We start from the raw sequence: 17465 nt of genomic DNA, 5'->3' as shown, positions 1-17465 counted from the left end.
GCAAGTTATGTCATTTTTTTTTTCGATGTGAATATAGGAAAAAAGTGATTTACTGCATTTTTTTTTTTTTTAATCTCGTTCACGTTTCACTCTAAATAACCTGTTAAATTACTTCTCAGTCTATTATGGTCAAGTAGATACCTAATATGTGTAGGTTTTTATTTTTATGTAATGCATGGGTAATTAAATATATTTTATACTAAATAATGACTTTTTTTAGTGTACATTTTTTAATCCCACGAGGGATACCTTTTTTTTTATTTTCTTTATCAAAGATTTTTATTTTGAAAATATAACAATACAGAAACATTTCACGGTTTGTGCAAAAAAAAAGAAATTTGCACGCAGTGCAATACATTTAAATGAAGTATCATAGTGTAACAACAGTATGCATATATATACATGTATAAGAACAACAGTAAAAGGTAGCCTCCCACCTATCAGAATTGAGTGATAAGAGAGATATAACGGCAATAACTGTACCATGTTCGCGTCAAATCAGTGCAATAGTCAGGGAGACCGCCCCCCCAGTAAAGTGAAAAGTGACACATATAAGAGCACTTTTGAATATATGGACACACAACACATAACACCAGACAACAAAGGGAAACACATACAGACAAAGCGCCTCCGGTAGGTAATATAATTTGTTCAGAACATTCCATCCAACCAGAGAGGCAAATCAGCACCATCCCGGAATCCAGACCACACCATCCAAGTTTGGACGAAGAGCCCTGATTTGTCCCTATCAGCGGACAGCAACTCCTCCATCCTCATAATCCCGTTCACCTCCGTTACCCATTCCGCCAGGGACGGTACAGTATGCGACTTCCAGTGACGAGGTATCACCGTTCTCGCTGCGGTCAAGAAATGTCGAAAGATCCCCTTTTTGAGGTGTGGGAGTGATCCAGGAACCATAGAAAGCAAGCCTATGGAAGCCGAGGTCGGAACCTCAGTATGGAAAAGCTTGTTGCCTATATCAAAAATCTTTCCCCAAAAGGGACGTAGCATGGGACAGTCCCACCAAATATGCAACATAGTTCCAGGAGCCCCCCCACACCTCCAACAATCAGCAGACACATCAGGGTATAGCCTATGTAACAAGGTCGGACAACGGTACCACCTGGTAAGTATTTTGTAATTCTTTTCCTGGGCAAAACAAGACATCGGTAACTTATGGGCTAGAAAGAAGGCGTTGCCCCACTCTTCTTCAGAGTGTCTAACCCCCATTTCCTCGTCCCATGCGGCAGTAAAAGATAATTTAGAAAAAGAAAATTTTGGCAGGATGATCCCATGTAGGTGGGACAACACATAAGAAGGGGCTGTGGGCAAGGACAAGTAGAGTTCCATAGGAGTGTTATCCTGTAGTAATACCAGACAGTCCCCCATGGAGGGGAGATAGGACCGCAACTGCAAATAGGACCACCAAGTTGACCGCCTCCCCGGGCAGGCAGCAGATACATCAGTCATTGGCAATATGGCACCGTCTGGAGTAAGAGTCTCAGACAAACATCCACCATTTCCTCTCTCCCAACAGTGGAATGTATCAACACCCTCCGCCGGAGGGAAAGAAGGATTATCAAATAGAGGAGTCAAGGGACCCGGGCGATGGACAAGGCCCGTAGTACCCAGGATCCGTTCCCATACCATGAGAAACTGACGTGTGAGGAAAGGTAGAGAGAGAGTTTGTCTCTGAAGGACTGATAGCCACGGCAGAGAGGACAATGCAAGAGGAGACATAGCCTTTTCAATGCGCACCCATTGCTTACCTGCTTCCGAACGGAACCAATCCACTACTCTCATAATTATCGCTGCTTGATGGTATCGTTTAAAGTCTGGGAGACCCGCGCCCCCGTCTATTTTTGGCCGGCTAAGGACAGCAAACCGGATACGAGGCTTAGAGGAGCCCCACACAAACTTGGTTATGGCCCTATGTAAAGCCTGGAAAAAACTGGATGGTACAGCAATAGGGACGGTCTGGAAGATATATAGAAATTTGGGTAAGATATCCATTTTAACCGCATTGATACGCCCAAACCACGACATGCGGTTCCCGCCGTATTCCGCCAAGTCCTTCATGGTACGCTGTAGAATGGGCGTATAATTCAGAGCATACAAATCCGACTGTTGTGTGGGGACATGTACCCCTAGGTATTTTAAAGATGTAGGTTGCCACCTGAACGGAAAAACCTGAGTGAGATGGGCAGCTAGAGGGCGATCCAAAGAGATATTCAAGGCCTCCGATTTAGAGTAATTGACTTTAAAGTTACTTAAATGACCAAAGCACTCAAACTCCTCCGTCAAAGATGGCAAAGAAATCATGGGAGTTGTAATGTATACCAGGAGGTCATCTGCGTATAACGCCAATTTATGATGCTGTGAGCCAACGCGTATACCATTAATATTAGGGTTGTTCCGCAGTGCCACGGCCAGGTGTTCCATGACCAGAACATACAAAAGAGGCGAAAGTGGGCAATAGACAGAGGATCAGATAATAGTCCGTTGACACGAACTCGAGCAGTAGGCCTTTGGTACAAGGCCATTATCCTATCCTCCGTGGTGGTGCCAAGGCCAACCTGCGTCAAGACACTGCGGAGGAACACCCAGTGCACTCTATCAAAAGCCTTTTCGGCATCTATCGAGAGTAAGCACATCGGTATCTGACGGGTTTGGCAGTATGACGTCAAAAGGAGAGTTTTGTTCGTGTTATCCCGCGCTTCCTGTCCACACAAACCCCACCTGATCATCCACGATCAAGCCAGGAAGTAATGGCGATAAATGAGAGCTTCACATCTACATTGATTAGCGAAATGGGCCTGAAGTTTGCGCACACCGTTGGATCCTTGCCTGGTTTTGGTAGGAGAGTTATATGAGCCTCGAGGGATTGAGGCGCAAAGGGACACGAGGAGGACACTGAATTAAAAACTTTCGTCAGAAAAGGAGCCAATTGATCTTTAAATGTCTTATAAAATTTATTATTAAACCCATCGGGCCACGGGCTCTTGCCCAAGGGTGACTCTCCAATAGCACGCTCCACTTCGGCTTCCAAGAAATCCTCCTCAAGCTCCAAAGCCACCCCCTCCTTCAAGGTCGGCAACGCGGTATCATGAACATAATGGTCGATTTTATCTCGTAACGCCTCCGCCTGCATATCATGAAATTGGCCTTTAATATTGTATAGCGCCCAGTAATAGTGTTTAAAGCAGTCAGTAATACCAACCGGGTCATGAACCTCACCGCCCGAGGGAGATGAAATTTTAGGGATATATGACGCTTGTGTGCTGGGATGCAGCATACGTGCCAGAGACCTACCGCATTTATCCGCATGTTCGTAGGAGTGCTTACGCATCCGATCCCTGAACCGAGCGTGAGACTGGTCTATCAAGGAACGCAAGGATTCTCTCGCTGTAGTAAGCTCCGCAAAAATCTGTGAAGATGGGACCTGTTTATGACAGGATTCCAGATCCCGTATCTGAGTCAAGAGACGTGCAATAGCAAACCCCTTTTCGCGCTTCAATCGTGCCCCATTTTGTATTAGTACCCCTCGAATGACACACTTCAGTGCCTCCCACTGGAGTGGCAAGGGAGTAGCTTCATGTTCATGAACATCAAAGAAACCGGTAAGTCAATCTTTAATGGCCGCCATGCATACTGCATCCCGCAACAAATTGTCATTAAGTTTCCAAGATTGGAAATTAGGCAACGAGTTAGGAAATGTGAGATTCAGAAACACAGGAGCATGATCCGACCAAACCATAGGGCCCACGTCAGAGGTAGGATGCCAGGTAAGCAAGTGGTGGCTAATCAAAAAAGCATCTATCCTACTGTACAAGTTATGCAGTGGTGAGAAATAAGTGTATTCTCTTACCTGAGGGTGTAGAATCCTCCACACGTCAATCAACTGCATGGAATGCATCACAGTTTTCAGTGCCCCCAAATGCGACTTAGGGACAACAGACCTGCCCGAGGAGGTGTCAAGTCTGGAATCAAAAGTCAGATTAAAATCACCTCCAACAATTAAAACGCCCTCAGTGAACTCCTCCAATTTCCTTAAATACAATCGGCCCACTCGTGCCTGGTCCTTATTGGGGAGGTACATATTAGCCAGAGTAAAAATCTTATTACGTATGGATAGCTTGAGAAAAACATATCGACCATCCGGGTCAACCAGAACATCAAGAATTTTATGAGAGAGTGACTTATGAATACATATACTGGCACCCTTGGATTTGGATTCCGGGTTGGTATTGTGGAACCAGGCCGGAAAATATCGATTTGTGAACTGTGGCGTATGGCCCGCCTGAAAGTGGGTCTCTTGTAGGAACAAAATATGTACCCGCTCTTTATGCATGTTATATAAAATTTGTGAGCGTTTTTCTGGGACATTAAGCCCCCTAGCATTAAAGGTACAAACCTTCAATTGTGCCATTGCCACCTCTCACTGAAGGAACTCGTAGAGCAATGCACTAAGCAGAGGCGAGACGAACAGTAAAGGGTATGTGCACACACACTAATTACGTCCGTAATTTACGGACGTATTTCGGCCGCAAGTTCCGGACCGAACTCAGTGCAGGGAGCCGGGCTCCTAGCATCATAGTTATGTACGACGCTAGGAGTCCCTGCCTCGCTGCAGGACAACTGTCCCGTACTGTAATCATATTTTCAGTACAGGACAGTAGTTCCACAGAGAGGCAGGGACTCCTAGCATCGTACATAAGTATGATGCTTGGAGCCTGGCTCCCTGCACTGTGTTCGGTCCACTACTTGCGGCCGCAATACGTCCGTAAATTACGGACGTAATTAGTGTGTGTGCACATACCCTAACAGGACAAACAAGGAAGGGAGACACGACAACAAAGACAAACAGACAGGTGAAATAATCACCCACTCCTTGAGCTACTCAAGGAGAAACAATCCAATATACACCGGATATAACCAGTGAGTCCCTAAGAGGAGAAGTGTCAGAACAAGGTCTAGCCAGCGCCCCGCACCCCCCAACCCAGTGCAAATATCACATATCTTAGAACCAAAACATAAATGGAAAGAGAATCAAGGCCATTAGCTCAATATCACGAGAAAAATGAAGTAATGGCCGATATTAGATCAGGATCGAACAGAGATGCCAGCATAACAATACATTCCCGAAAATTTACACAGTTAACGCACGAGTATACAGGCATGTAATTAGTAAAAACGTAGATAATCACATAACATACATAGTGCAGTAGGACTGGCAGCTGAGGATCATTAATTAATCACGTGCAAATGGCCAATCTGAGCACCTGCAGCCCCTGCCCAGAGCGAAAGAACCAGTATAACGGAGTATTACATGAAACACATCAGACTTTCGCCTCCCACGATATAAGCAGTAACAATTGAACTTAACAGGCCTAAGCCGACTGTTGGCCTACAAAGAAAAAAACAAAACATCTAGACGAAATCACAGCGGATCAGCACGTCGCCCACCAGGACGACCCATAGGAGAAGCGGGAGAACGACCACGCCGGCGTGGCCTTGGACGCTGTGGTGGTAGAGGAACATACGGCCAATCAGGCAAAGAAACTCTCGGCACCTGTAGGGCAGCACAGAAGTCCGGGACATCTCCTGGGTCTCGAACACTCAGCAATGTCCCGTCCCTGCAGCTGGAAGGGGTGACCCCAGGAATAGGAGATCTCATGCTCTCTCAGCACATCCAGTAAAGGACGAAGCACTCAGCGTTTGTCCAGGGTCATCTTGGACAAATCGGATAACAACTGGATCTTGACCCCTTGTAATAAGACTTCACCTTTATCTCGGGCCTTCCTCATGATCTGCTCCTTTAGAGAGAAAAAATGGACACGGCATAGCACATCTCTAGGCCTATCAGGATCCGGGTTACGAGGGCCAAGAGTCCTGTGAGCCCTATCCAGCTCGAATGGATCATCAGCAGGACGCTCCAGCAGGAAGTTAAACAAGGACTGTAAGACAGGTATGAGTTGCCCCGAAGATATATCCTCAGGAATACCCCGGAGCCGAATATTGTTACGGCGATTCCGATTCTCATGATCTTCAGCCAGGTTAAATAGAGCATGAATCTGCTGGGAGTGATGATCCAGCCGTTCTGCATGAGAGACTTGCTGCTGTGTAACAGTGGAAACGTCGCCTTCTATGCGCTGAACTTGATCGGACAATTGAGAGACATTATTCGTAAGAGCCTGTATCTCAGATTTATAGGTCATCTCAAGACGATTCACATAACGCTCCATGTCCTGTTTAGTGGGCAATGTGGCGAGCTGTTGTTTCAGGCCCTGTAAATCATCTCCCATGCTAGCAGAGCCGACACTGTGGGGAGAGGAATGTAGATCCAAATCCCGAGGAGAAGCAGGCATCGATGCAGACCCCAGCATGCCAGAGGATGAGGAAGGAGAGACCCGGGTGCCATGACTAACACCACGTGGCGAGCAGGACGGAGCGGGAAGCGCCATGACAGTTCCAGAAGGACCCATCTCCACCCCCGCCTGCAGGGAAGGAAATGGGCCCAGGGAGCCAGAGACCGAAGAGGGGGTACTGTCGGTACCTGATGCTGCAGCGGCAGCCCCCGAAGAAGACTCCTCTGCAAGCAGGAATCCTGTTCCAGTTCGTCTCCCCTCCAGCGGCGCCATCTTGGGAGACGGCCCGGCAGTAGCGTCGGTGAGGAATCTTTGAATGGAACCGGCTGAAGACATCTGCCTCGTACAGTATGGAGTCCCCGTGGTTGCCTTAGATTTCCTGACCATTAGGTAGGTTCAAGTGTGTCTTTTGAGTATGCTTATGAGCGGGTTATGGAAGTGCAGGAACGGAGCTCTCAAGCAGCACGTCTGGTCAGCGCCACGTCCAAGCCACGACCCCCCCTGTTTCAGGGATACCTTTTTAACAACTTTGTTTTATGCTCAGACTGTATTAGCATACTCCTGTATCCAGCTCTGGGTGGATGACTTGGTTAATTCTGAATGTCACTTATGTTTTTTGTTAAATTTGGAATGATTTTTAATTATTTATTTATTAACCTATGTAATAAAGGACCGTTGCTTTTTGAGCCACTGTTTTGTGTGTATAGGTCTTATTTATTGTATATTGTATATTTATAGTTAGAGTTGCCTCCTATGTTCCCATGTCCCTTTTGTAAACAGTGTTTCATCCGTCAGATGGTGATGTGTGATTCTTGAGGGTATGTTGACATGGCTTATTTTCAGACGTAATTCAGGCGTTTTACACCTCGAATTACGCCTGAAAAAACGTCTAATACGCCTACAAACATCTGTCCATTGCTTTCAATGGGTTTTACGATGTTTTGTTCCAACGAGGTGTATTTTTACGCGTCGCTGTCAAAACACGGCGCGTAAAAAGACGCCCCCCTCAAAGAAGTGCATGTCACTTCTTGGGACATGTTTGGAGCCGTTTTTCATTGACTCAATTGAAAAACAGCTCCAATAACGTCCGTAAAAAAACGCAGCGAAAAACGCAAGTAGTTACAAAAACTTCTGAAAATCAGGAGCTGTTTTCAGGTGAAAATAGCTCCATAATTTCAGACGTATTTTGCTACTAAGTGTGAACATACCCTTAGGGTATGTTCACATGGCAACGCAAAATACGTCTGAAATTACGGAGCTGTTTTCAAGTGAAAACAGCTCCTGAATTTCAGACGTTTTTGCATGTGCACGCGTTTTTCGCGGCGTCCATTACGGACGTAAGTGGAGCTGTTTTTCAATGGAGTCAATGGAAAACGGCTCCAATTACGTCCCAAGAAATGACATGCACTTCTTTAAGGCGGGCGTCTTTTTACCTCGTCTGAACAGAACATTGTAATAGCCATTGAAATCAATGGGCAGATGTTTGCAGACGTATTGGAGCCGTTTATTCAGGCGTAATTTGAGGCATAAAACGCCCGAATTACGTCTGAAAATAGGCCGTGTGAACATACCCTAACTCCCAAGACCAGTGCCGACACCATTCCAGCTAACACATATGATGATCTCAGACCAGTGTGCGGCTTCTCAGTCATGGAAACCCAATCCATCTTAGGGTATGTTCACACGGCCGAAAACGCCCGAAAAATCGGAAGCAGAACGCCTCCAAACATCTGATCATTGATTTCAATGGGAAAATGGCGTTCTGTTCCGACGGAGCGTTTTTCGTGGCATTTTTTAACGCGTAAAAAATGGCTGCGAAAAAGAAGTGCAGGTTACTTCTTGGGACGTTTTTTTTAGCCGTATTTCATTGACTCCATCGAAAAAAGCTCCACAAAAGGCCGTAGAAAACGCAGCGAAAATCGCGAGTGGCTTCAAAAACGGCTGAAAATCAGGAGCTGTTTTCCCTTGAAAACAGCTCCATATATTGAGACGTTTTTGCTCACTGCGTGTGAACATACCCTTAGGCCCAATTCACACAGTGTTTTCTGGGGCTGCTTTTGATGCATCAGTATCATCGCAAAAAAATGCCCCAAATATCCATCCATTGATTTTAATGGGAGGAAGAGGCGTTTTTTTCTCCCCGGGCATTTTTGAACCCCTCATCATGCTGTACCTCGGAGTGGTGCCTGCCACGGTTTTTGCACTTGCTAAATAAAAAAAAAATAACTTAAAAAAAGGGGCAAAAAGAGCGTCAAAAAATGTTTGCATTTGAAAATCTGCCCCAAAAATCCGAAAGGAATTTTGAGGCAGATTTTTTCTGCTTGTCAAAAAACGCATATGTGCACGTACCCTAATTACCAACAGTGTTGATGTTGCCTCCAATTTAGCGGTGAGTGTTGCAACTGGGAATGAGTATTTTTGCGCACTTCAGACATAACACTCCCTGACCAGGGGTACACGATAATGATCACAGAGCAGGGTTAGGGTTTAGTGCCCCCTCATGACCCAGGTATTGCCACTTTCTAATATGTTGTGACAACTGGACATAAAAAGTTACTTTACACACTGAAATAGTATAGGGTTAAACATCCCATTGCTGTGACTTGTTTCCCAAAACAGTCCCTGGGAACCCTTGAAAGAAGAAAACACTCTGCAATTTCCCCTCTCCCACGGGAAGTGAATTATCTTATCTAAGCAGCTGCAATATGTCAAATCCCCTTCCAAGTAAATGTTCCCAGCCGCTCCAGAAGTCGCCCCACATGCGAGAAGAATGGGGATTAGTTTGATAAACTGGCAGAGAAGATTTTCTTCCACATATCTCTTGCCTCTAAATAATCTGAGGTAATTTCATGATATCTTCTGGATTGTTAGTTTACTCATTATAGGAGATAACACGATATATTGCCCAGAGCGGCTTTTCTTGCATAGGCCTCATGAAACCTAAAAACTTATAATCCTATTAATGTTGAAAACCGATAAATAGAAATCCTTGTGAGCAATATTATGCTAAAGTTTGCAAAAAATTGGAGCAGTTGCCCATAGCAACCAACCAGTCTGCAGCTTTCATTATCCAAAGGACCTCTGAAAAATGAGTGGGAATGTGATTGGTTGCTATGGGCAACTGCTCCAATTTTTCTCTTGTGCTAGTTTTGATAAATTTCCCTCAATGTGCGAAAATACTTGAATCGACTCTTGATCTCCAGTAAAGTCATGTTCACATGTAGATTATTGTTATTACATGTTTTCCAATAGAACCCAACTACGAACAGGGGAACAACAATATCATACAGGTCGTTCATTACTGGATACGGACCAGGGACGAAGAACAATCCGCTATTAAAAATGGCTGGATATTATAACTGATTAGTGTTAATACAAGCCAGAAATTGCCCTATGTTTAACAACAAAAAGTGAGGATGTTATAGGGGCTCATCAGTACAACGCCTATCCATATGTCTTAATTAGAGCATATGGATGGCAATTAGTGTGAGCAGCGCCCACTCCGACGGGCCAGGCCCTTATGGCTGGATTCCCACACTGCAAATACGCTGCCGATTTTGCATGCGTTTAAGCCGAAACCAGGAATGGAACCTAAACAGAAGAAATATATAAAATCTTCAGCAAATCTACACTGTGGGAACCCAGCCTAAGGCGGAGTACACACAGAGCGGATACTCTGCGTAATAGCACACAGCGTACCCGCCCTGTGTGCCGCAGGGAATTCCAGGCGAAAAACCGCAGAAAACTGCAGCACTTAGCCAGATTGCTAGCAGTCCGGCCTCCTGGTATGACATTTCATCTCAAGAGACCGCTGCAGTCTGTGATTGGCTGCAGCGGTCACATGGGATGAAACGTCATCCCAAGAGGCCGGCCTGGAGGGAGGAACACAGACTTCTGAGCAACTATAAGATTTTTATTTTTATCGGAGTTGCGTTTTTTGTGGGGAAATCGCTGCGAACCCAACGTAAAAAAACACAACTACTATTTGTTGCGGGTTTTACCTCCCCATTGAATTCAATGAGGATAACCCACAACAAATAAGCAGCGTTTACGCAATTACAATTGACATGCTGTGGGCTAAAGTTCCGCACTACAGGTAAATTTCTGAGCGTTTCTTCCGCTCCGTATTTACGCAGTGTGTGGATGAGATTTGCTTTGTTTTATCTCATCCACTTTGCTGCTACTGTATTTGCTGTGCATTTTCCGTCCGCAATTCCGGATGGAAAATACGCAGCATTTCCGCTACGTGTGGACAAGCCCTTCGTGCGGGCAGTGGTTATGTGAGTTTTGGTTTGTGGTGTTTTTGAGGCAATTTTGTAGTCGGTGGTGGTTTTTTTTTTTCAAGCGCAGCATGCTCTGTGTTTGGCGTTTTTTTTGTGGCATTTTTCCCATAGGCTTCCCTACAGGGCTTCAAAAACAGAAAAAAAAAAAAGCACGTACACAATGATACTAAATGGAAACCACCACTAAAAATGTAAGGAAAAACACCTTAAAAAATGCAGATTACATTTTAAGAACGCTACCATTTATAAAAGTGGTTTTTGATGCAGTTTAAATTTCTAGAAAAATAGTGTGTATGGGGGAGGCCTTAGGCCAGGTTCCCACGTAGCCTAAATGCTGCGGAATTTACGCAATGGAATTGTGCGGAAATTCCGCAGAATTTACAGTAACAGCCAAGTGGATGAGATTTAGAAAGTCTCATGCCCATGTTGCGGTTTTTGTTGATTTTCTGTTGCGGGTTTTCCCCATTGAATCCAATGGGGATGCAAAACCCATAACAGAAAGCCAAGTGTTGCGACTTTTGTGGCGTAATCGCAGCGATTACACCACAATTATCGCAACTCCAGAAAAAAAAAAATCATACTTACCCAGAACACTCTCCTTCTTCCTGCAGTCCGGCCTCCTGGAATGCCGTTTCATCCAGTGTAACCGCTGCAGCCAATCACAGGCTGCAGTGTCATATGACCTGCAACGTCACCGTAGGAGGACGGACTATGCGAAGAGAAGGAGGATGGGGTAAGTATCGACTTTTTTTTTTTCCAAGCGCTGCTTTCCGCAGAAGAAATTCAGTCTGAAAAATTGCAGCGTATCCAACCTGTGGGAACCCGGTCTCAAGGAACTGAAGATAGGAGGAAGGTGAAGAAAGAAAACAGAAAATTGGTAGCTGACTTGAAGATCAGAGAACCACTGATCATGAGAAAAAGCGGTTTAATTCCTCACCTTTTTCAAGATCTCTGCAGTCACTGAATAGAAATGTTTACATCCAGACGCTAAAAAACCTATACCGAGCTAGTGCTGCTCTGAGCTGAGGGATTGTTATGAACGTTTCGAGTCTCTGAGCTAAACCACCTGGACTGTACATTGTAGGAAACGGTCAGGACAAGAGAAAAATTTGTGCTAATGATGTATTCAGCGCACAGTTGATTATCTAGACTGAATACATCTGTATCCACCTCTCAGGCATGAGCAGGACTAAGTCTTCGTAAGTTTTCAGCCTGTGGACATAAACACGTTTTCATTCACTGAGTTAAAAGAGATCTTGAAAATTGAGGTAATTGAAGCATAAAGTATATTAGAAAGTTGCGGGACATTTCACTAAACACTATTCAAGTTTTACTTAAAACCGCAGCACCCCATATCTCAAAAACATCAAGGTAAGCATGTGCATTATGATGTCAAAAAGGATAAGATAACTCCCGCAGAGGCAGAGTTGCCATGGAAATTATTTTACATTCTAGTTTCTGAACAAAAAAAATCCTTCACTGAAACTCAATATAACAGTATATGATATCTGCAGAATACGGACTCCTACACACAGCCATTTTCTAGCTCCGTGTGGTACAGAGCCGTAATAGGGCATCCATACGGGTGCATGGGGCCTTACACCACCTGAAGATTTCACACAGATTTCTTTGTGGTGCATCAATTTTGTACAAAAAAAAAAAAGTGTTCAGACATTATAGGAACGCAGGTAAACCGTTTAGTCAGTCTATTCTATGGGAATGCACAGAATTGCTTTGATGAGCCTGGCCACAGAAAGAAAGATTTCCATCTAAAACGGTCAATGCTCATAGATTAGTAAAAAACTAAAATAAAATCCCAGCACAAAAGAAAAAGGTTTCTATCCTTCCACATGCAAAAAGAAATAAAAATCTGTTTTTGAATTTGGCAAAAATAAAATCTTTTTGGAGACATAAAGCACTCAATGCTATTAAAAACCAAGTCAACAACAAGGCTTCGTTCAGTGTTTTTACGCTAGGTTGGTGGGGTAGAAGTACAAGCAGGAACGTAGCGAAAAAAACGCTATGTGAACAGAGCCTTAAAGGGGTATTGCCAGAATGAAAAATGATCACCTATCCATTTGAAAGTATAGAGATGGGAGGAAACCTCCAGCTCACCGGTTCTGCGTCTCCAGATATCTCGCTCGGATCCCCGCGGCGTGTAGTACAAGAAAAAAGGAGAAAAGATCCAGCGCTGAATGGAGTTTAAAAGGGAAAGAATGTTCCCACTTTTATTGAAAAAATAATTAAAAATGAAACAGAGACGCAGTCTCAAGGCAAAGAGTAGTGCGGGTAAATACCCGAGCCTACGCGTTTCGAACACGGGCAGTGTTCTTAGTCATGGCAAAAGATGTTCTTTCCCTTTTAAACTCCATTCAGCGCTAGATCTTTTCTCCTTTTTTCTTGTATCACCTATCCACTTTAGGAGGTCCCGAACCCTCCATTCCTCCTCGCTGCACCCCCATGCAGTGAGTAGGAACTTGAATGAAGCGGTGGTCGAGAATGCGCTCGTCACTCCATTTAAAGTCTATGAGAATGACGGAAACAGCCAAGTGCTGTACTCAGCTGTTTGTCAGTCCCATAGACTTTGAATTAACGTCCGCTTCACTGCGATCAAGCAGTGAGGAAGAGCAGGAGGTTCGGGACCTCCATTGCCACGATCGGTGGGGGTCCCAGTGATCAGACAATTACCACCTATACGGTGGTTAAGTGATTACTTTTTATTCTGGTACAACCCCTTTAAAAGTATAGAAAAGCGTAGTCTGCTGCGCTTTCCTGCATAGGCATACCGCAAATAATGTATATCACGTGAAAAAAATATTTTCATTTTATTTTTTTAAATCATTGGAGTTTATGGGCGATGCATACCTCTGAGAGAAGCCTCAAACATTATGTGAAAAGAGCGTGAGAGAGATTTCAAATCGGAGGTAGCTATAGACCTAAACGTTGTTTGTCTCGGAGGGCATGTTCACACGGCATATTTTCGGCCTTGTTTTGGAATGTAAAAGTCTTGTATTGTATTAGGCTGGATTCACACGAACATGTTCGGTCCGTAAAGGACGGAACGTATTTCGGCCGCAAGTCCCGGACCGAACACACTGCAGGGAGCCGGGCTTCTAGCATCATAGTTATGTACGACGCTAGGAGTCCCTGCCTCGCTGCAGGACAACTGTCCCGTACAGTAATCATGTTTTCAGTACGGGACAGTAGTTCCACGGAGAGGCAGGGACTCCTAGCATCGTACATAACTATGATGCTAGGAGCCCAGCCCCCTGCAGTGTGTTCGGTCCGGGACTTGCGGCCGAAATACGTTCCGTCCTTTACGGACCGAACATGCTCGTGTGAATCCAGCCTTACGCTCCGAAATACACTTGAAATACACCTGCTAAACAGTTTCCCCATTGACTTCAAAAGGGAAATACACGGTGCTGTTCACACGAGGCATATTTTTACACTGCGGAATTAAAAAAAACGCCTCATAAAAAGAAGCAGCGTATCACTTCTTGAGATGTTTTTGGAGCTTTTCCATTCTCAAAAAACGCCTTCAAATAAAAAAAACCCACTTCATTTTCTGGTTCAAAAACGCCTTCAAATCAGAGGCGGTTTTCCCTTGAAAACAGCTCGATAATTTCCAGCCACTTTTTTGTACACGTGAAGTGCAGAACCTGGAAAGGAAGGTGAAGCAAGTGTGGTGGGAAAAGGAAAGCTGGGGGTACCAGAGCAGAAACAGTGAAGGAAATGCAGGATTAATACAACTGGGATGGAGGGAGAATGTGAAAAAACCACCAATTTAGTTAAAGCGGAAATACTAAGGACATAGTGATACATAGTTTTCTAATCGTGGATACCTATGTGTACAATTCATTAGTAAAAACCTTTAGAAAAACCTACAGGTTAGAGAATTACATGTACAGCTATTCTAATATATACAGAAATGTATTATCATGATGTCGCTCTTCACTACGATAATCCACTTGCAGGGCCATGGGAAGTTCTATTTCTGTGCGATTGCACTGCAATTACAGAGAAGCGAAGAAAACCATGGCTCATTATCTGATATTCATAGGTATTAATGATAAGACTGCTTTACATGCATTTCCCAATATAGAACAAGTATGTTCACTAGAACATTCCCCTATAGAGTAAGCACTATTCATATACATTCATTGGTAAAGAAGGGCCTATTTATACGTTGCGGTCAAATTACGGTTGATCGCTGCGAGAATGGAAAAATGTAGCGTTTTGTAGCAATATTGCAGCAATCTTATAATTTGACGGCATCGTGTGAATATACCCTTAACAGAAGGGAGTCCCCGTATCAGGTCCATCATCTTTTAGCCAGAGGAGAAAGACTACAAAGAGCATCTTGAGATCTTGGCCTGTACGTGCATTACATGGACATCCCATAGTTTTTTAATGCTAACTTCTTAACACACACTTCTGCATTTAAAAAGTTTCGATGGCTTTTTTTGAATTAGTGTAATTTTGTACATGCATTTCTTCAGGCGTTTTTAAAGTCCTATAGGAGAAGCCAATACAAAAAAAAAAATATAAAAAAATTGCCAGAAACCAAACCTGTACGTCGGCTCTCTCGTTTTACTAAAGTCTTTAAAAATGGACACTAACTTTTCAAACTTATTCTTATCTAATAGTATACCCGATATAGGTTAATTTTGTAATTTACATACTGTTAAAATGTAGTTGTTTTATCCATGCAAATTCTTGGCAAAGTTACTACCACTAGGTGTCTCCCTTCTTGTAATCTGCAGCCCACCTCCTGTTGTCAAGTAAAGTCCGTCTCTAGTTACAGAGCAGAGGAGACGGACTACAGAATGTGCAAGGGAATGGTGTCTCTTCACTGCCTGCCCATAGAAGTCTAAGTGACAGAAAGACAGCTGGAAAGATTTAGGTCACCCCAGTGCTGGATTCACAGCTACACTGCTCATTACTGCTGTAAAATCTCCTCCATGCCGCTGCAATTTATGTAAATATGTTAGAGAAGAGGAGAATCCTGCTCTCCGATCTCTGTGTGCAGTGTATAGAAGACTTGATCGCCGTTGGGCTCCACCACCAGCTCAGGGAAAACGGAGAATTAGGGTATGTTCACACAGCCTATTTACCGAAGTAATTCGGGCGTTTTACGCCTGGAATTAAGTCCGAAAATACGGCTTGAAAGCTTTGACAAACATCTGCCCATTGAAAGCAATGGGCTGACGTTTGTCTGTTCACACGAGGCGTATATTTACGCGTCGCTGTCAAAAGACGGTGCGTAAATTGACACCCGCGCCAAAAGTGTCATGTCACTTCTTCAGACGTAAATGGAGCCGTTTTCCATGGACTCCATGGAAAACCAGCTCCAGTTACGTCCGTAATGGACGCGGCGTTCAAGCGCCTGCACATGCCGTTACGGCTGAAATTACGGGGCTGTTTTCTCCTGGAAACAGCCCCGTAATTTCGGCTGTTACGGATGCTGCCGTGTGAACATACCCTTCAAGCCGTATTTTCAGACGTAATTCCAGGCGTAAAACGCCCGAATTACGTCCGTAAATAGGCCGTGTGAACATACACTTAGAGATAGGAGGGGAAAACTGCTAAAATGCAGAACACAAGTCATATAATGGCCAGAAATAGTGTTACTCCTCATGTACACACATATGACGACAGTTTACTCTGAGACTTTCGGAAAGGTAACGTGGTCGTAGGGTTTTTAGGGAAAACAAAAACAAGTCTACTGGAAATTAGAATAAATGCAGAATATGAATCAAGCCTAATGCTTCATTTTCCCTGCGGTGGGAGTGGATTGCTGGGGGTCCCAGAAAACTGCCAATCAAATCTTAGCACTTTGGAAAATACGTGCGTTAAGCCAGCAATACACATTAACTATAGAATTGCTCACTATGGCAGCATCATAGGCGATTAGCATTGATGTAATAAGCATTCAGACTTTTTACCATTATTTACCACGAATCATCTTCACATTAGAAAAAAACTGTTTGCATAAGCGTTGAACTTTTTCATATTATATAGCTGCCCAGTCCCCATGATAAAAAGCAGCCCACATTAGAATGAACTTCTGAGCATACTTGTCTTTACTATAGTGCTTTGTGGCGGTGTGGGATAAGATCAAGATAGAACTTTATGGCTGAACACTTGGGTCGCGTTCACACAGTTCTCTTCAGATTATGATTTTATGCGCCACTATCACAGGCCAGTGGTTAACAGACCTCAGGATATTGTAACCTGCTGTATCCCATCGCTACTGAACTCTATCGCCTCGGTAAACCGACTGCTTGAGAATTGAGGGACATGTCCGCAGCAGTAGCGGAGTCATTGAATGCTCTGTATTCTTCTAAATTAAAGGGGTTTTCTGATTTTATGCATACAAGGCCTCATGCACATGGAGACCCTACAGGTCTGTATTATGGAATTATTCACCAATAGGGCAATGTTTTAAAGGCCATAGATTTCCATGGGTGCCGTATTACAGATTCATACTGTATGTGAATGGCTGCATGCATGAAGCCTAAAGATTATTTCTACTGAAAAGCTACACAACTTTCTATTCTATTCAGCACTTCAATTTTAAGATCCATGCTTGCTGTCCTGAATGGAAATATTCACTGATTATGTCTAAGGCTGGGTTCACACGTGGCGGAATTTCACTTAAATTCCGCTGCGGACTCTCCGCAGCGTTAATCCGCAGCGGAGCCGTTTCTGCATTGACTTCCACTTCTATTTAGAAGTGTTCGTTTAGACGATGCGTAACATTCCGCTGCGGAGCATAGGCTGCGGAGCGGAATTTGGTGTCCGCGGCATG

This window comes from Rhinoderma darwinii, chromosome 3 (assembly GCF_050947455.1).
Source record: "Rhinoderma darwinii isolate aRhiDar2 chromosome 3, aRhiDar2.hap1, whole genome shotgun sequence".
Lineage (NCBI taxonomy): Eukaryota > Metazoa > Chordata > Amphibia > Anura > Rhinodermatidae > Rhinoderma > Rhinoderma darwinii.
The sequence above is the reverse complement of the archived record's forward strand: the minus strand, read 5'-3'. Positions refer to the sequence as shown.